Source organism: Triticum dicoccoides, chromosome 3B, assembly GCF_002162155.2.
Source record: "Triticum dicoccoides isolate Atlit2015 ecotype Zavitan chromosome 3B, WEW_v2.0, whole genome shotgun sequence".
NCBI lineage: Eukaryota > Viridiplantae > Streptophyta > Magnoliopsida > Poales > Poaceae > Triticum > Triticum dicoccoides.
In genome coordinates this window covers 670,689,839-670,711,005 of record NC_041385.1, presented here as the reverse complement: position 1 = coordinate 670,711,005, position 21,167 = coordinate 670,689,839, and positions in this window count along the sequence as shown.

Below are 21,167 nucleotides of genomic sequence, written 5' to 3'. Positions count from 1 at the left end.
ATGCCGTTTAACCCGTTCCCTAGAAGAGCTTTGATCTTCCTGATGGTGGGGTTGAGGGGCAGGCGCTCAACAGCAGATAACTTATCTGCCAATGGATGATTAGATTCGAGGCGCAGGGCGCGAAAGCCGTGCAGAGGCTTCTCATCAGCCGGTGATGTATCTTGACAGTAGAACCACGTCTGGTTCCAAGACTTTGGGTGACTCGGCAGCTCAGCATAAGGAAAAAGGCAATCTCTTTGTCGCTGGATTGAGATGCCTCCAAGCTCAAGACTCGGCCCGTTGGCATGTTCATTTTGCCGGTTCATGTAGAAAAGTTCCCTGAACAATAGCAGACTTGGCTCTTCGCCCAGGTACACCTCGCAGAAGACTTGGAAATTGCAAATATTTGACACGAAGTTGGGTCTGATGTCTTGAGGTCTAAGATCAAAGAAATTCAAAACCTCCCTGAAGAATTTGGAACCGGGAGGAGCAAATCCCCGGCTCATGTGATTCGTAAAAACTACTACCTCCCCATCTTTGGGTTGAGGTATTTCCTCACACGGCTTAGGGACATGATAAGACATGACCTCCCTCTTTGGCAGATGGTCGAACTTCACAAACTCGGCAAGTTTGCTTTTTGTCACTGTGGATGGAACCCAATTGCAAGTCACAGGGGCTTTGGCCGCCTTAGGAGCCATGACGACATTGGCCTACGACATAATAAGAAAGCTCCGGTTCAACTTTAACCCGGGAGAAATACTTAAAATTATTCAAAGTGGCGGCTTAAAGAAAGGGGCCTAATGACATAAGGGTGATTGTGCAATAAATATTAAGCCATTACAGGTGTCAAAGAGCAGTTAAACATATTCGGCAGAGGCAGTTTTTTTACTTTTGGGTGAAATAAACAGGTTTTACAAGTTGCCGTTATTATTTTGGATCAAACAGCTGTTCTAAAAAGAAAATCTTCTAGACCTAGAACTGGCACAGATGCAGTTCAAAGGCTCAAACAAGGCTTCGGTGCGACAGAAAGGGATCTACTTGCAATCAAAGTGGGCGCGTAACAGCTACCGCATCAGGTTTCTGCCGTTTTTGAGATCAAAAAGACGGTGGTGAGCAAATCTACGAGGGGTTCCTAATGAGCAACGAAGAACACCGAAGAACTTCGAAGGTCCTAATGCGGATCTAAGGAGCAAGGAAGAAGAACTCACAGATGAGGAGAAGCTGCAGAGGTTTGCCGTCAATCTCTGGTCAAGGTCAGGTCGATGCAGCGGCCTGAGTCGATGAAGACGAGGGAGTCGATGGCGACGGCGGCAGAGCTCGAGTGGCAGAGAGGAGAGGAAGAAGACGACTGAGGGCAAGACCTAGGTTGCTCTATTTATAAGAGAAGATGGACCGAGAGGGTGCGAAAAACGAGGAGATAACATTTATTATCCAGCGGCTCTGGCACCTCGATTCTCGGGATGGTCAGTAAAGACAAAGATCCGTTGAAAGATTCGACGGAATAGAAAATGAATTACAGGAAGAATGACGTCACGCCGGGTTAAGACGGATCCAGAAGATGACGTCATGGCGGGTTAACAAAAACCCTTTGTATAGTCAAGAAGGCTGAAGATTCAATTCTCTAAAAAGTTTTTTTTTAGATTGACATGAACAGGTTCAAATCAATCTGGGGCCTAATGTTGGGAATATAGCTATTTGTGTAAGCCGCCCAGGAGGGGCCGGGTTACGCAAAGAGACTCATCAGAGAGAAGCCCAAGGCCAAGCATGAAGATAGCGGTTCAAGATAGGCTTAAGGCCCGCTGGCGACTTAAGGCCCGTTGTAGTAAACCACTGTAATAATATTACGTGTATCATAAGGTAGACTTAACTAGTCATCGAGCCAGACATTGTTTATAAGCCGACCGGGACTCTGTAAGCCGCAGGGCATCCACCCGTATATAAGGGGATGACCCGCTAGCGGCTTAGGGTAAGAAACAACTCATCGAGAACCAGGCATAGCGTGTCTCGCTCCCTGGTCATCGAAACATCAATACCAACCCAACTAGATGTAGGCCTTACCTTCACCGTAAGGGGCCGAACTAGTATAAACCCTCTCGTGTCCTTTGTCCCGATTTAACCCCTTCAAGCTACATAGTTGAGATGGCTCCACAACTAAGTCCTTTCATGAGGACATTTGACGTGACAATTCCACGACACCCATGGTAATGGGATTGCTGAGTCCTCGTGGCTCACAGATTACTACAACAACAGTTGCAGGTACAGGTTTTTGCGATGATCATGACGGGAGAGCGATGTTTGCTTGTCTTGGAGTTCTTCTTCTGCTTCTTCTTCGATCAAGGGATAGGTTCCAGGTCGACAGCCTGGGCTAGCAGGGTGGATGTCATTTGAGTTTCTGTTTGTGTTTCATCCGTAGTCGGATGTTGATCTTATGTATGATGTATTGTCGTATTCGTGTGGCATTGTATGCATTTTGTATGTATCCCCATCTATTATGTAATGTTGATGTAATGATATCCACCTTGCAAAAGCGTTTCAATATGCGGTTCTATCCTTGGTGGGACCTTCGAGTCTCTTTAGGATAGTATCGCATATTGGGCGTGATAAGTTGGTACAAGTCGGGCGGCGGTGGCGCGGGCCGCGGGGGCCCCGCACGGGCCGAAGCGGGCCGGCGGCGATGTGGGCGCGGGGGCGCCATGTGGCAGCTCCGGAGTGGCTGGGACGCAGCGGCGGACGCGTCTGGCTGGGGTTGGACATGTCTGGCGCGGCGCGGAGGGGAAAATTTAGGGTTTGGGGGGATTCATCCGCGAATTTGGACGGGGAGGGCATATTTATAGATTCTGGGAGCTAGGAGAGTCCAAATGAGGTGCGGTTTTCGGCCACGCAATCGTGATCGAACGACGGAGAGCATGGAGGGGGTTTAGGATGGGTTATTGGGCCACTTTGGAGGGGTGTTGGGCTGCACACATAAGAGGCCTTTACAGTTAGCCGGCTAACCGTTGGAGTATCAAACGGACTCCAAATGGCACAAAACTTGACAGGCGGTCTACCGGTGGTGTACCAAGGCCGCTTGGAAAGCCTCGGTCCATTCTGAGAGCGTTTAACACCCGCCCACGAAAAGATACAAGAAGGGGACGCCAGATGACATAGGAGTGCCGGATTGCAAAACGGACAACGGGGAAAATGCTCGGATGCAAGAAACGTAGACGTATGCAAAATGCAATGGACACGATGACATGATAAAATGCAACACACAAGCAAATGACATGGCAATGATGGCAAATAATTGGCAGACACCTGGTGCATCGAATCCGGGGCATTACAAGCGTCAGTAGACCGAGGCACCGGGTTAGCTTTCAGTTCTTGGGGAGTGCTGTGTCTTATTCCGGCTCTCCATAATGTGCGACTGCCTAAAGATTTCAAGGGTCCGCGTAAGGTGCCAAATTACACCGCTGATCAGCCACCTGAGGCGTGGGTCGAGAGTTATGAGATGGCAATGGAGATGCTGGATGTGGATGAAGCGGCTTGTGCAAAGTATTTCACGATGATGCTGGAAGGGACAACCCGTACTTGGTTGAAAAACTTACCAGCTAACTCCATCGAGTCATGGGACCAGTTGAAGGCTCGGTTTATAGCCAATTTCAAAGATACATGCAAACAACCTATGTCCATTGTGGATCTGGATGCCTGTGTTCAAGGGGAGAACGAGTCAACAACTCATTGGGTGCGCCGGGTTTCAGAAGTTTTGCATTTGTCGGACCGGATTAATGCTAGCCAAGCAATCATAACATTGGAGCATAATTGCTGGTTTAAGTCACTGAAGATGAAGTTGGGACGGCTCAAGCACCACTGAAATGACATGGGAACACTTATGGCAGCCTTGGTCAAATATGTCGATTCTGATAATACCAAGGATCCCGATTCTGATGAAGAGAAATCGGAGAAGGGAAAGAAGAACGGCAGTGCAAAAGGTCAGCATCATAACCAAGGAGGCCATGGAGGTAATGGTAAGCTTGAAGGGGTTAAACCGGACAGTACATACTGGACTATTCATTTTGATGGATCCAGGCAATTGGTGGGCTCGGGGGCTAGAGTTGTCCTTACTTCCCCTCGAGGTGATAAAATTTGCTATGTTCTCTGCTTAATGTTTCCTTGTACTAACAATGCAGCTGAGTACGAAGCTTTACTCCATGGTCTCCGCGTGGCTAAAGAGATGAACTTAAGTCGAGTTCGTTGTTTTGGAGATTCTGATCTGGTGGCTCAGCAAGTTTCTGGTACATGGGATTCTAAGGATCCACTCATGGCGGCTTATAGACATGAGGTGGATATCGTAGCAGGTCACTTTAAGGGTTACCAGGTTGAGCACATTGACCGGCGCAAAAATGAAGCAGCAGACACTTTAAGTCGGCTGGGATCTCAGCGTAAACCGGTACCACCCAATACCTTTTTAGATATCCTGCATAACCCGTCTGTTAAGTTGCCTTCAGAGGAAGATTTAGCTATTCCTGATCCGGAGGCTCAATTGGTGGCTGCTTTACACATCACTCCGGATTGGACGGTTCCATATTTGGCGTATATGAACCGGGGCAAGCTACCAGATAATGAGGTTTTTGCCAGGCAGATAATCCGGCGGTCCAAATCCATGGTTGTTCACAATGGCGAGTTACACCGTTGCAGTGTCTCAGGCGTGTTTCAACATTGTGTTTCTCCTGAAGAAGGACAAGATAATCTACGAGAAATCCATGAAGGGGATTGTGGTCACCATGCCGGTTCAAAATACCTGGTAGATAAAGCTTTTCGTCATGGGTTCTATTGGTTGACAGCTCATGCTGATGCGGAGGATCTGGTAAAGCGGTGCGACGCTTGTCAGAAGTTTTCACGTCGAGCTCATGTTCCGGCTCAAGAACTATGGATGATTCCTATCACTTGGCATTTTGCCACTTGGGGGCTTGATATGGTGGGCCCTTTTAAGCGTTCCAAAGATAAGAAGACCCACCTGTTGGTGGTGGTTGACAAGTTCACTAAATGGGTTGAAGCGGAGCCCGTTGGCAAGTGTGATGCAGCCACGGCGGTTCAATTTCTCAAAAAGGTCATTTTCCGCTTTGGTTTTCCATACAGCATCATCACGGATAATGGCACAAATCTTTCTAAAGGTGAGATGGAGGAGTTTTGTCAGCGAGAGCACATCCGGCTTGATGTACCATCCGTGGCTCATCCCCAGTCTAATGGTCAAGCAGAGAGGGCGAATCAAGAAATCCTGAAGGGTATCAAGCCCCGGCTTATGGTTCCTTTGAAGCGAACACCGGGTTGGGTGGAAGAATTACCATCTGTGTTATGGAGTACGGGCCAAAGCTTACAATGTTGGCGAACTTGTTCTACGCCTGCCGGACAAGAAAAAGGACAAACTTAAGCCAGAGTGGGAAGGTCCCTTCATCATCGACCAAGTCCTAACTGGCGGAGCATACCGTCTACGCAACGCATCTGACAACCGACTCGAGCCGAACCCATGGAACACAGCCCGTCTCCGAAGATTCTACGCCTAACGCCGGACTCAGAGTTCATCTCACTCCTCTGTCCACCTTTTTACATTTTCACTGTCTCTTGTCCCCCTCCTTCTTCCCACTTTTTTTCCAATACCTTGGATAGGCTGATTTGCGCATTGTTCGCACACACTTGATGTGCTCCTAGCACTCATTATACCTGGGGGCTTCTTTAACAGAAGCTTAATTATACGGGCTTCATGCCCAACACATGTGTCATACTTCCGCATGTACCTTTTATTCACCATTATATGCATCGATATGACTTAAGTTTTGGCCAAGCTGGGTTGCCTGGCTCCTGTGCTTACCCCTACGTTCCCGATTGTTTGGCTAGGAGGTAAAGGGAGCACCTCTGCGATTGTTACTGCCGGGTCAGCCGGATGTGTACGTCAGACTGGGTGAAGCCGAAATCTAGCGTTCTTAAGAGAATATTCGGTCGGTGACTTGAAAGATGATTTATTACTTACTTATTTATTTGCCCCCAGATGCTTTTTCTGCTATTTTCGCAGTCCGGACATGCACTTTAGGGCATGCCTCCCAGGGAAAGGAACCCTTAACGGAATTATTCTCCCTGGAAGATGTTTCTTACTAACTATGTAATATAACATAGCTAGTTGGGCACTTGTCTGATAAAGCAATTATGACCCCGACGCCTTGTCTCCATGCATGCCCCGGTTCTTCTATAACCGTAAGGGTATTCGGACACACTCCGGACTGTTGGGTCCCGAGGTTGAAGCGAAAAGGTCCGCAAAGACAAACGATCTACAATCCGGCTAGAAGGCATTTTACATGTCATTTCAAATTACATCGTCAAACTGACTGATTGTACTCCTCTTCAATCCCATCTAACAGGCTGTCTAATTTACAGTCCTGTTGGGAATATTTTGCGGCCAGTTCTACTTGGCCGTACATCAAGCTCACAAGGATCTCCTTCCCATCAGGCCCCGCAGGTCCGACCTCGGCCATGTCGTTTGGGTCAGCCATCGGGTACCGCGTCTTCACCATGGCCCAGGCCTCCGTGGCACCCCGACGGCAGGCCGATATCTTCCACAGACGGAGGCGTCACCGTGCTCCCTGAAGCTTCTCAGCAAGCCCACCAAGGCCCTCGGGTAGGGAGACGGATGGCCATAAAGCCTGAACGACGCCACTCATCGCCTGCCGAACACGTTCGAGCAGTTGCACCAGCTCGGGAAGTTGGTCACCCGTTGAACCAGGCATTTCCTCCGCAGGGCAACCTGTGAGCACACCTAAACACACATTTCTGTCAATCGACTTCCTCGCCGAATTCTTCTTTTCAAAGGAATTTGCTCAAGCACTTACTATAAATGCCGCGACGAAGCCGCTGATTCTCCTTCACGGAGCCAGACAGCTGGGCCCGAACACCTTTCAGCTCTTCTCCTAGCTGGGTGTGGGCATCTTGGAGCTTGTTTCTCTCCTGCTGCACCTTCATAAGCACCCTCTCGCCGGCCTTTAGCTGACGCAGTAGCTGTTGCTTGTCCGGATCTAGTCCGATGCCCTCTGCAATATTATTGTCAGATTTACGCACACACCACACTTTGTTAACTACTTATCTTTTCGAAGTACTATTACCAGCGGGGGTCTCTGTGGCTCCCCCTGTGGTGGCTAGTGCGGCCTCAAGTTGGGCCTTGCACTCTTGGAGCTCCTTGGACAGGTGGGTATTCTTCTCCGTAAGATCCTACATAATAAATGATCCTTAAATCAGTTATTTTAACTATTTTAAGTCTCGGGGGCTACTAGCATATATAATTATTAAAATTACTTACCCGTATGTCCTTCACATACTGCTCCGTGGCTCTGGTTAAACCATCTTGAGCAGCACGGAGGTGCGCGTTTCCCGCATCAAAGGCATTCAACGCCTCCGGGGAGAAACACGCGTCACGAACAACTGTCCGGCGACGCGTGTGATTCATGGCGCTCTCCACCTCAGACCGGGTGGCGGATAGCCTGTCGGCATCCTCCGTCGGAGGAGCATCCGGCTCTTGCCTTGTGTTCGCCTCCACTTCCGGACCACGTGATGGAGCATGGCTGGCGGAGGCTTGATTGGCAACCTCTCCGGACACTGTCCGACGAGCGCTCTTTCTCCTGGAAAAAGTTATGAGCATTAATATAAGGATCCTTCCCTTAAAAATAACGGTGCGTCGTACCATTGCGGCGACATTTCGATTCGCGTCGCACTCCTTTTCCGCCTGCTGGGCCGAACTGACCCTTGCTGGTCAGCCGCCGCAGGTTCGGCTTCCCGCCTTAAAGGCACCCCCTGCGATGCACCATCAGTATAGGATGGTCAGAATTGAGCACGGATCAAATGATGGTGTCAAGACCTCGGTCGTAGTCACCTAGGAGGCCAGAAACAAACCGGGGTAGTCAGCCGTAATGGCGACTAGAGCATTGTCCATGCTAAGTTGGTGGAACACCCCGTCAATCAGCTCCACCTTTATGTCTGGATCCTCTTCGGAGGTCGGATCAAGGGATCGTTCCGGATCCTCGGGCTGTGGAGTTAGGCTTCGTATGCCCTCCACGTCTCGGCGCAGCTCCTGCGTCGAAATCACAAAGTAAAATACTTGACTTTGGAAGTATGGATCGGGTAGATAAACGTCCGCTTACCCAGCTCCGAGGGTTATTCATGGAGAATCCGTTCAATGGATTCGTGCGGAGAAAGTCCTCCTCCTCCCCCTTGTACAATCCGGACAGGATCTTTGCCAGATCGGCTGCCGAGTTCGGCCCTTTGCGGCCATGACGGGTGGCATCGTCTTCCCCGTTGAAATCCCACATAGGGTGGCCCCTATATTGGAGTGGCTGCACCCCTCGCATAATGCACGTGGCCATGATTCCAATCATGGTCAATCCGGAGTGGGCCAGTAACCTAATCCGGCCCATCAGATAATGGACGCTCCCATCCTCCTCCCATTGAGGGCTCCGCGGGCGCCAACTCAGGCGTTTCTTCAAGGGAGCATTGCTGAACTCCGGGAGGCCGATCCGAACTGGATCCGGCAGAGGGGCGTCCTCCATGTAGAATCATTTCGAAGGCCAGTCTTCGGATGCCTTCTTCGGGGTGCCGGATAGATATCCGGTCCCAGCGATGCACCATATTTCGGCTCCGCCCACTTGATATATCGACCCCTCATAGGAACGGGGTACGAGGCAAAACAATCTCTTCCACGTCGCGAAATGGGGCTCGATGCCCAGAAACAGCTCGCAAAGAGCTACAAAGCCCGCGATGTGCAAAATGGAGGCAGGTGTGAGGTGGTGAAGCTGGAGTCCATAGAACTCCAGGAGCCCCCGGAGAAACGGGTGTATGGGAAATCCGAGTCCCCTTATTAGGTAAGGGACGAAGCATACCCGCTCTCCTTTGGAAGGGTTGGGGACGCTCTCCGCCTGCTTTCCACCCTTGAAGGTGGCTAGTCCGGCTCGAACCGGAACCATGAAAGCTGGGGGAAGATATCCCTCGGTTTGGAGCGCCACTAGCTCGCTGTGTGGAACTGAGCATCTCCCCCAATCTCCTGGCTTAGGGCTGGGAGCGCGAGAGGAGGAGCCGCGTCGACTATCCATGATGGAATGGATTTTTGTCAGAGGCGCTTCAATGAGAACTTGCGGATGGAGGATGGTGTGAGCTGGATCTAGATCCTCGCCTCTCTTATAGGCGGCTCGTTCACACGGCTAGGGGGTAAAATGTAAAAATACCCTAGCTTTTCACATTCATACGACATGTGGAAGAAGGCCATTATTGGGCATAGAAGCCAAGGAGCGCAACATTTATAAGGAAGCCAGACACTATTCGACAGGAACATGAAGTTTGAAGGAGAACCCGCCTTGCAATGTCGAAGACAATATACGCGCCGGACTAGTCGTCGCTGAAGCCTGGTTCGGGGGCTACTGAGGGAGTCCCGGATTAGGGGGTGTCCGGATAGCCGAACTATCATCATCGGCCGGACTCCAAGACTATGAAGATAGAAGATTGAAGACTTCGTCCCATGTCCGGATGGGACTTTCCTTGGCGTGGAAGGCAAGCTTGGCGATACGGATATGTAGATCTCCTACCATTGTAACCGACTTTCTGTAACCCTAGCCCTCTCCGGTGTCTATATAAACCGGATGGCTTTAGTCCATAGGACAAACAACAATCATACCATAGGCTAGCTTCTAGGGTTTAGCCTCCTTGATCTCGTGGTAGATCCACTCTTGTAACACACATCATCAATATTAATCAAGCAGGACGTAGGGTTTTACCTCCATCAAGAGGGCCCGAACCTGGGTAAAACATCGTGTCCCTTGTCTCCTGTTACCATCCGCCTAGACGCACAGTTCGGGACCCCCTACCCGAGATCCGCCGGTTTTGACACTGACACCACCCCAAACAGATCCACGGGTTATACACCTTTCTTCATGGTTTACGAGGCTGAGGCTGTCCTCCCAAGTGATATTCGTCATGACTCGCCCCGGGTTGCTAATTATGTTGAAGCGGACAATCAGCAAGCACGCAAAGAGGCGCTGGACCTGTTAGATGAGAAACGGGACATGGCTTTGGCTCGATCGGCGATTTATCAACAAGACCTGCGGCGTTATCACAGCCGCCAGGTTAAGACAAGAACCTTTCGAGAAGGCGACTTGGTGCTCCGGCTCATCCAGGATCAGACCGATATGCACAAGTTATCCCCACCTTGGGAAGGACCCTTTGTGGTCAGCAAAAATCTGCACAACGGATCATACTACCTCATTGACGTTCAAGAAGACTCACGCAGTTCTGAGGAGGAGACCCGGCGGCCTTGGAACATAGCTCTCCTTTGGCCTTACTACACTTGAGCCATAGGCTTTTCTTATGTACATATTTCGACAATGTATATATTATGATCAAATATAATAAACCGGCATCCTTGCTATAAGTAGGGCCTCTACTGTTTTTTCTCAAATATCCTTTGAGTTACATGGGGGCTTCAGCTGACAAAGTGGAGTACTACCTGTTAAACCGGCTATCATGCCGTAATACAGCTTGGGAGCTTCACACCCAAGGGGCCAAAGAGAGTCTGGATGCTATGCACAGCTCAAACATAGGCACCCATGAGCACAGCTCACAAAGTTACTTGGGGGCTCCTTGTGTAAAATACCAAGGAGTTTGAAAGGACCCTTGTAGCTAGGTATCGACCCATGGCTTGGAAGCCTGGTGTATTCACCTAAAACCCCGGGTTAACCAGCCTTCATCAAGTAAGCCACTCCTATCCAGGTAATCCTGGCATGACCCCTCGAACGTTTGACAGTTACTCTCATTGTGACCCTGAACTTGTCAAAGTTAAAACAATGATTGGTTAGTTGGAGGCCCATCTTAAAAGGCTTTGTCAAATGGTTCAACTCAGTGGCATGGCAGCCCATGAAAAGCCTCGAATTTGGGTCTGGCAGCCCTTGAAAAGCCTCGAGTACAAGTTTTATTTGCTTTCTAAAAGTTCTCTCCTTTGTTAAAGGTTTTCAGTTAAACCGGCGTCTCTTGACCCATATGACTTTTCAGTCATTATATTAACCCGGTGTTTTTTTAACCCGGCTTGGTTTCAACTATAAGTTGTAAAACCAAATCCAACTGTAAACCGGTGTTTATTAACCCGATCTAGCTTTGACTATGTGTCACCACTTTGATCATCTGGTGTTCATCGTAACCCGACATGGCTTCTAACTTAACATCATTACATGGTGAGATGTCAAACAGTTCCAGATTTGGGTTTCCTCCCTTACTACAATCAAAGTTGGTAAACCGACTAAGTGATTTCATATCACAGGTATAAGTTATTTCATATTTATTCTACTTTGGTTATTAGCCAGGCTTTATCTTGGGCATTATGACCCGTCCGGCGGTAAACCGCCAGGACAATTCTTTTTATGCAGACATAGGGATTGCATACCATATTATAATATATAAGCTAACACTGAAATTATCATGGCGGATCACACAAAGTATATCCCAGTGCACGATGGCAGCAAATCAAAGTATTTTTGTTAGCCTATTACAAGGCGCTTTAAGGCCCAAAATATGGAATTGTTTCTTCCAACAGGACAAAGTTTCTGAAGCGTCAACCAGATTGTCGGATCAAGCCTCATCACCATGCTAACGTGAAGTTGATGGGTCATCTGGCGTCGGTTCAGCCTCCTCCTCCCCATCCAGTGGCTGGAAGTCATTTTTGGTCCAGTCAATCTGGGTTAAAGCCTGAAAGACAACCTCTTCACTTATAAGTTCAGTCGGATCAACGTTAGGGGCGTAAGTGTGCTTACGAATTGGCGGAATAAGATTTTGCACTTCTGGAATGACAACCTCAATCCGTTTGTTGTTGGCATCATAGAAGGACCAGTGAATAGTCGAGTTAGCTTCTTCTGCCAACTGACTAGCCAGAGGATGCATCTCCCTTGTCACTTTTTTGAGGGCTTCGTTATCAAACTCTGCACCATTTTCTTGTTCACTGGGAAAGCCCTTGGAAATGTCAACTAGATCTAGATCATCTATCCATGCTTTGGCTCGGGTAAGTGCTAACAAAGCGCCAGCCCTGGCAGCGGATCGCTTCACCTCTTCTATCTGTGCTGGCGTCATGGATAACCTGGCTAAAGTGTCCTTGATCAATGTTGGGGCCGAATTGTCATATGAGGTTGCGCAAATAACCCGTTGGGCATCGGTATACAACTGTTCAATCAGTCTATATGCTGCCTTTAGCTTCATCCGCATATCAGAGCCCAGATGAGCAATGCGGCCACCTAAAGTGGTTTAAGGATTTCATGTTAAACCGGCAAATTTCAAAGATGGTCATTCAAGAAGCCTTGGAAAAAGTACTTACCAAATATTGCAGAGGTCATGGCATTTACTTGGTGTTTCAATCCAGTAAGCTCTTCCGCCACCGGTTTAAGAGTCGACTCGGCGTCTTCCACCCGCTTCAGCAATGCGGCCTTTTCAGTATCCCAGTTGACACGCTCAGTCTTGAACCATTCTTTGAGTTGTTCCATGGTGGTTAAAGCGGTTTTCAACTCATCCTTGGCCTTGGTGGTTTCTGCTTGTTGGGATTTAAGATTCTCTTGAAGATCAGCAATTTGAGAGCTTTGTTGATTTATATCGGCCTGCCATAGTCAGAGGAGCATGTAAATATCTTATCAAAAGTCCCAAGCATATAACCAGTTATACACTTGGCACTTGGGGTCTAATGCGGATTGCTTCTTGCCTACTGATTGTTTGAAGTCCCAAGGATCAATACAAGTTTTAATCTTGGCACTTGGGGGCTAATGTGTGTTTGATCACGAAATCACATACGGAAAGACAATAAAATACAGGATGGAATATAGAAGTCCCGGTTTGTCTTTGCAAGACAACCCGGCCCTTGGGGGGCTACAGTACAGTAAATATACAGAAAAAGAATGCAAGTATTTACCTCGTAGCGTTCTTTCATCAGATTTACCAAATCGGCCCCATAATCCCGGCTTGTGAAAAGGCGGTTCAAGAATCCGGAATGAAGATCCTGAGCCGAAAGATCAGCATAGCTTGACAAGTCGGTCTTCCCCTTCCCCTTACTCATAAAAGCAAATTCATCCTTGGCGGTATGTTTTGACAAAATAACTGGATTGCCCGGGGCGGTATAAGCAGTGCCAGTAACAACAACATCATCGTCATCCTTAGCTGGGCTCGACGGATTGACATTATCTTTGGCTGGGCTTGGCGGATTGACAGCAGGGCTTGGCGGATCAGTAGTTTAATTCCGTAGATCAACAACTGGACTTGGAAGTGTGGCACGTGGACTTGATATATCAACATGTGTAGCCGGATCAGCCTCCGGCGGATTAGCATCAGTAATTGGGTCTTGCGGAGCAGAGTCATCTATGACAACATCAGGGTTTTCACCAGCGTTCTCTGGGGTCTTCTCCAGGTCAACATCATCAATAGGACCGCTGGTCTTCGCTTTCTTGCTCAACCGGACCTTGGCGCTATAACATTAAAGGTAAAGAATAAGTATGACAAACCAATGCATGAAGAAACAAATTGAAGAGCAATATGCTTACCCAGCGATGGTCTTGAGGGGAGGCAGCTGAGTGGTTGATGAACCGCCAGACGAGTTGGAAGATGCCTGGTAATTCGGATCAGTCGGATTGAGTGGGCATCGGAAGAAACCCTTCAAAGGATAAAGTTTTTCAGGAGGACAAGTCACCTCTGGACGACGCTTCCGGGTTGGCGTATCCGGTAAACCGGAAGAAGTGACTTGTTGGCCACTGTGCTGGGTTGTGCGATGCCCTTCAAATTTTTGTGTCTTCAAAGAAAATTGCGGATCCAAATGAGCAAGGGGGTGAGAGCATTTTACTTTCCGAACTGCACGGCGAAATCTTTGAACTGGTACAAGATCTGAATCGGAGGAAAGAGAGATTACCTCAACATGGTCTGCACGGCTACCCTCCACATCATCAACCAAAAGAGACAAGTTTTACCTCTTGGTCTGAATCTTCAACATCTTCGGGCGGATCAGCAGCTTCGCCGGTCTTCTTTTTGGCTGCTCTCTACCTTGCTCTTTGGACGAGGAGCCCTGGCCGGTTTATTCCATTTCTAGAAGGAGCTGTTGGCCTGTGAAATTAAAGCAAAGGGATGTTAGCACATTATTAAAGCGGAGGCGAATCAGTAAGCATTAAGTTGAGTTTTACCGCTGGCGGTTGATTGGAGACGCAGAAAGGTGACAACCCGATTTGGCTACATGCGCTGATCGGTTCGTCAAGCATCTTCTTCATAGATTCAGTAACTGCAATGTTCGCCATTACTATTTCATGATATCATTGAGGATCTTTGACATTGCTAGTATATTCATGCATCAATCCGGGGCGGTGGCTTAAAGGCAGAATGCCCCAAGAAACCCAGCAGCGGACGAGATCAATGCCAGTCAACCGTTGGCCATGAGAGCCCGGAGCTTGGCGAGTTGAGGCGCATAAGTTTTCCGTTCTGCGGCAATTAAGAGTAGAGGTAATGGGTGGCCATTGCTAAGCCGGTGAGGGCGGTAACCCCGCAAGGGGTTTTCTCCAGCAGGGGCAGGGTTCCGGCAATAAAACCAAGTTTGGTTCCAATCTTTGGGATGGCTATGATGTTTTGCATGAGGGAAGTTAACTTCTTTCCTCTTCTGAATTGAAACCCCGCCAAGTTCTGTGGTGGGACCATCAGAGAACTTTGTGCGGCGGTTTAAATGGAAAAAATCCCGGAACAACTCAACAGATGGTTCTTCTTGAAGGTAAACTTCGCAGAACACTTGAAAGTTGCATATGTTGGACATGGAGTTCGGTCCAATATCTTGTGGATGGAGTTGAAAGCTCGCAAGGACATCCCAGAATTTTTTTGATCCGGGCGGGCTGAATCCCCGGTCTAAGTGTTGCATAAATACAATCACTTCTCCATCTTGAGGTTCAGGAGGGCACTCAGAACCCGGGACTCGCCAATAAAGGACCCTTTTTTAGGCTAAAGTGCCAGTGGTGACATATCCGTTGATTTGTGTCTCCGTAATCCGGGACGGAACCCAGTTGCAAGCAGAGAATTGTTTGGTCATCTCGGAAGGCAAACTGTGAAAGGAAAAATGAAGTCCGGTTTACAATTGACGGTTTAAGTGTACTATTCAGTGTTAAACCGGAAAATTGCCGTTTCAAGTCCAGTTGGCGGTTTAAGTGAGGGCTAATGGTGTATGGCGGATTGACTATTAAAGGTTAAACCGCACCTAAGCAGAACAGCCAGAGCCGAAAATCTACTAAGTGTTTACAGAAACAAGTTTCACAATCTAGCAGAATAATTTTGGATCTACCGTGGTTAAAAAGAGAAAACTTCTCTGAACCCTACAATGGCGCTAAGAGGAACAAAGAAGATTCAGACGGAGTCCGTTCAGAAGCGGCAAGATGCTATGGTATGGTGAACTAACAATATGGATCTAGCCGCAGATCAAAGCTATCAGGCACGTATATAAGCTCAGTAAAAAGAAGGATGCAGAAGAACTGATGAACGGCGATGAACATAGATGAACTCGCAGCCCTAATGGAGATCTAGGGTTACAGGAAAGAGGATTTACCAGGGCCACTCAGCGGCGGAGGAGCGTTGCAGGGACTCTGGTACGAACAGGGTGATGCAGCGGCCTTGGTCGGTGCGGATTCGAAGGTCGACGGCGGCGGCGGCGCTGGGGCTCTTCGGGTCGTGAGGAGGAAGAAGAGGAGAAAGGGGAGAAAGTGGAAGGACCCTTCGGGTTTATTTATAACGAGGCAGGAAGATAAGCGACAGGTGCGAAAATCAAGGAGCCTGAAGCGGCAAGGTGGGCGCGGCTAACGCCTCGATTTTCGGGATATCATTAATGAAGGAATCTTTTTAATCATTTTTTACGAAGATGACGTCATGATGGTCCGTTGCTGTGACTAGAGGATGATGTCACCGCGGCGGTTCAACAAAATTTGCAGAAGATATCATGGCGGTTTACGAGAAATGTAAGGAGATGCTTGCAGAAATTCTTGAAGTTTTAAGGATTGACATGAACAGGTTCAAATCAATCTGGGGCCTAATGTTGGGGATATAACTACTGGATGTAAACCGCCTAGGAGGGGCCGGTTCACCTTCAACTACATTGAAGCCCACGAAGACCCAGAACATGGCGCTTTACTAATGAAGCTTAGAGGCCCAGAGCCCAAAGGCGGATTAGGGCCCATAGTGGTAAACCACCATGGTTATGTAACTTGTATTGTAAGTTAGGAAAGGAGAGACCGAGCCGGACACTTGTATGAGTCGGCCTCGGGGCTCTGTAGACCGGCCGGGCGTCAACCTGTGTATATAAAGGGACGACCCGGTGGCGGTTCAGGGACGACAGACAACAACTTGAGACTCAGGCAAAGCGTATTTGCTCCCTGGTCATCGAAATCCAATCAATCCCATCACAACTAGACATAGGCTTTTACCTTCATCGAAGGGGCCGAACTAGTATAAAACTCCCGTGTCCCTTGTCCGGTTTAACCCCTTCAAGCTAACCCGTAGCGATGGCTCCATGACTAAGTCCTTTCATGAGGACATCTGACGTGTTAATTCCACGACACAGTGGGTGCGATATCATGCATAATTTCTTCATATAAGGAATGAGGTATTGCACTAGCACTAGCACCCATATCACATAAGCCATGATAACAATGATCTCATATTTTAACAGAAATAACAGGCAGGCCTACAACAGGTTTATGTATCTTAGCATCGGGTTTAGCAATATTAGCAACTTCCCCACAGAAGTAAATAACATGCCCATATATATTATCAGCCAAGAGATCTTTAACCATAGCAATACTAGGTTCAACTTTAATTTGCTCAGGAGGTGTATATGCTCTAGTATTACTCTTACGAACAACAGTTGAAGCTTTAGCATGATCCCTTATCCTAACAGGGAAAGGTGGTTTCTCAACATAAGTAGTAGGAACAATAGGATCATTATAAGTGATAGTCTTTTCTTCAACTGTAACAGGCGCAGCTACTTTTACTTCAATGGGAGGATTATATTTAAACCACTTCTCCTTAGGGAGATCAACGTGAATAGCAAAAGATTCACAGAAAGAAGCTACTATCTTAGAGTCAAGTCCATATTTAGCGCTAAATCCATGAAAAGCATCGGTACCCATAAAAGATTTAACATAATCAAACTTAGGTGCATACCTGACTCCATACCATCGTCGGAACCCCAATCTTCAGAGTTGCGTTTAATTCTTTCCAATAAATCCCAATTGAATTCAATAGTCTTTAGCATATAAGAACCAGCACAGGAAGTATCGAGCATGGTGCGATCATTGAGAGAAAGCCGAGCATTAATTTTTTGAATAATCATATCTCTTGAGAGCTCATGATTGGGGCATGAATATAACATTGACTTAAGCCTCCTCCAAGCTTGAGCGATGCTTTCTCCTTCACGAGGCCAAAAATTATATGTATAATTATGATCACAATGAACAGGATGCATAGGATAGAACTTCTGCTGAAATTCCAATTTCAATCATTTATAGTTCCAAGATCCCGTATCATCACATAGCCTATACCATGTCAATGCGTCTCCCTTCAAAGATAAAGGGAAGACCTTCCTCTTAACAACATCATCAGGAATACCTACAAGCTTAAATAATCCACAAACTTCATCCACATAGATAAGGTGTCAATCGGGATGCAATGTTCCATCTCCTGCAAAGGGATTAGCTAGCAGTTTCTCTATCATACCCGAAGGAATCTCAAAGTGAACATTTTCAGTAGGTTCAGTAGGTTGAGGAGCAACTCTTTACTCTACTGGTCGGGGCGAAGATGCCCCGAACAAGCCCCTTAAAGAATTAGTTTCCATAGTAACAAGTGACAGAAAATTTCAGTACACTATATAAATGTTTCCTTACCAAGTTCCACTCACCAAAGGCGCTTCACTCCCTAGCAACGGCACCAAAAAAGTGTCTTGATGACCCACAAGTATAGGGGATCTATAATAGTCCTTTCGATAAGTAAGAGTGTCGAACCCAATGAGGAGTAGAAGGAAATGACAAGTGGTTTTCAGTAAGGTATTCTCTACAAGCACTGAAATTGTAGGTAACAGATAGTTTTGTGATAAGATAATTTGTAACGGGTAACAAGCAATGAAAGTAAATAAGGTGCAGCAAGGTGGCCCAATCCTTTTCGTAGCAAAGGACAAGCCTAGACAAATTCTTATAATCAGAAAAGCGCTCCCGAGGACACATGGGAATTATCGTCAAGCTAGTTTTCATCACGCTCATATGATTCGTGTTTGTTACTTTGATAATTTGATATGTGGGTGGACCGGTGCTTGGGTACTGCCCTTTCTTGGACAAGCATCCCACTTATGATTAACCCCTATTGCAAGCATCCGCAACTACAAAAGAAGTATTAAGGTAAACCTAACCATATCATGAAACTAGTGGATCCAAATCAGCCCCTTATGAAGCAACGCATAAACTAGGGTTTAAGCTTCTGTCACTCTAGCAACCCATCATCTACTTATTACTTCCCAATGCCTTCCTCTAGGCCCAAATAATGGTGAAGTGTCATGTAGTCGACGTTCACATAACACCACTAGAGGAGAGACAACATACATCTCATCAAAATATCGAACGAATACCAAATTCACATGACTACTAATAGCAAGACTTCACCCATGTTCTCAGGAACAAACGTAACTACTCACAAAGCATATTCATGTTCATGATCAGAGGAGTATTAATATGCATTAAGGATCTGAGCATATGATCTTCCACCAAGTAAACCAATTAGCATCAACTACATGGAGTAATCAACACTACTAGCAACCCACAGGTACCAATTTGTGGTTTTGATACAAGATTGGTTACAACAGATGAACTAGGGTTTTGAGAGGAGATGGTGTTGGTGAAGATGTTGATGAAGATTGACCCCCTCCCGATGAGAGGATCGTTGGTGATGACGATGGTGATGATTTCCCCCTCCCGGAGGGAAGTTTCCCCGGCATAACAGCTCCGCCGGAGCCCTAGATTGGTTCCGCCTCGTGGCGGCGGAGTTTCGTCCCGTAAGCTTGCTTATGATTTTTTTTCCAGGGTAAAAGACTTCATATAGCAGAAGATGGGCACCGGAGGGCCACTAGGGGGCCCACGAGACAGGGGGGTGTGCCCAGTAGGGGTGGGCGCGCCCCCCACCCTCGCGGCCCGGGTGTGGGCCCCCTCTGGTACTTTCTTTGCTCAATAATTCTTATTAATTCCAAAAGTGACTTTCTTTTGGAGCTGTGCAGAATAGGTTTCCAATATTTGCTCCTTTTCCATCTAGAATCCCTGCTGCTGGCATTCTCCCTCTTCATGATAAACCTTGTAAAATAAGAGAGAATAGCCATAAGTATTGTGACATAACGTGTAATAACAGCCCATAATGCAATAAATATCAATATAAAAGCATGATGCAAAATGGAGGTATCACCCATCTTGTTATCCTTAGTAGCAACGATTCATATGTGTCGATTCCCCTTCTGTCACTAGGATCAAGCACCGTAAGATCGAACCCACTACAAAGCACCTCTTCCCATTGCAAGATAAATAGATCAAGTTGGCTAAACAAAACCCAAATATCGGAGAAGAAATACGAGGCTATAAGCAATTATGCATATAAGAGATCAAAGAAGACTCAAATAATTTTCATGGATAAAAACATAGATCTGATCATAAACTAAAAGTTCATCGGATCCCAACAAACACACCGCAAAAAGGCTTACATCATATGGATCTCCAAGAGACCATTGTATTGATAATCAAGAGAGAGAGAGAGAGAGAGGAAGTCATCTAGATACTAACTACGGACCCGAAGGTCTACAAAGAACTACTTATGCATCATCGGAGAGGCATCAATGGAAGTGGTGAACCCCTCCGTGATGGTGTCTAGATTGGATCTGGTGGTTCTGGACTTTGCGGCGGCTGGAATTGATTTTCGTCGACTCCCCTAGGGTTTCTGGAATATCGGGGTATTTATAGAGCAAAGAGGCGGTTAAAGGGGCACCCGAGGTGGGCATAACCCACCAGGGCACGCATGGGCCTCCTAGCGTGCCCTGGTGGGTGCTGCCCTCCTCGAGGCACCCCCAGGTGCAGCCTTGGCCCACTGGATGTCTTCTGGCCCAAAAAAAATCCTCAAAATTTTTTGCTGCGTTTGGACTCCATTTGGTATTGATTTCCTGCGATGTAAAAAACATGTAGAAAACAGCAACTGGCACTGGGCACTATGTCAATAGGTTAGTACCAAAAAGAGATATAAAATGATTGTAAAACATCCAAGAATGATAATATAACAACATGGAACAATCAAAAATTATAGACATCTTGGAGACGTATCGGTCACCGTTGGAGCGGTATGGAGGCACAATGCTCCCTAAGAAGCCACTAGGGTCACCGTATTCTCCTCACGCCCTCACACAATGCAAGATGTCATGATTCCACTATTGGTGCCCTTGAAGGCGGCGACTGAACCTTTAAAAATAAGGTTGGGGATATCTCCACAACTTAATTGGAGGCTCCCAACAATTCCACTAAGCTTCACCATAATGGAATGTGGCTCCGAGGTGACCTCAACCGTCTAGGGTGCTCAAACTCCCAAGAGTAATAAGATCCGCAAGGGATTAGTGGGGGGAATCAAATTTCTATTTGTGGAAGTGTAGATCCGGGCGTTCTCAACCAATCCTTAAAGAATCAACAAGTTTGATTGGCTAGGGAGAGAGAGATTGGGCGAAAATGAGCTTGGGAGCAACAATGGAGCTTGGGGTAAAAGAGGTAGGTCAACTTGGAGAAGAAGACCTCCTTTTATAGTGGGGGAATCAATCCAACTGTTACCCCCTCTTCAGCCCGCACAGAGCAGTACTACTGCTCAGTGGGGCGGTACTATCACTGGTGCCAGCGGTACTACTGTGACCCACAACGGTACTACCATGATGACTGAGAGTAGAGGCATCAGAGGGGGAACGAGAGGGAGAGAGGAGGTTTGGGGGGCACTAGTAGCAGTGATAGCCGCGGTACTTCCGCTCGCAGTCGGTACTACCTCTCCTACTGCCGCTCAACTCGACACGAGGAGAGCACCCTTGAATCGAGGCGGTAGCAGTGCCAACCAAGTATGGTACTGCCACTGATGAACCCAAGCGG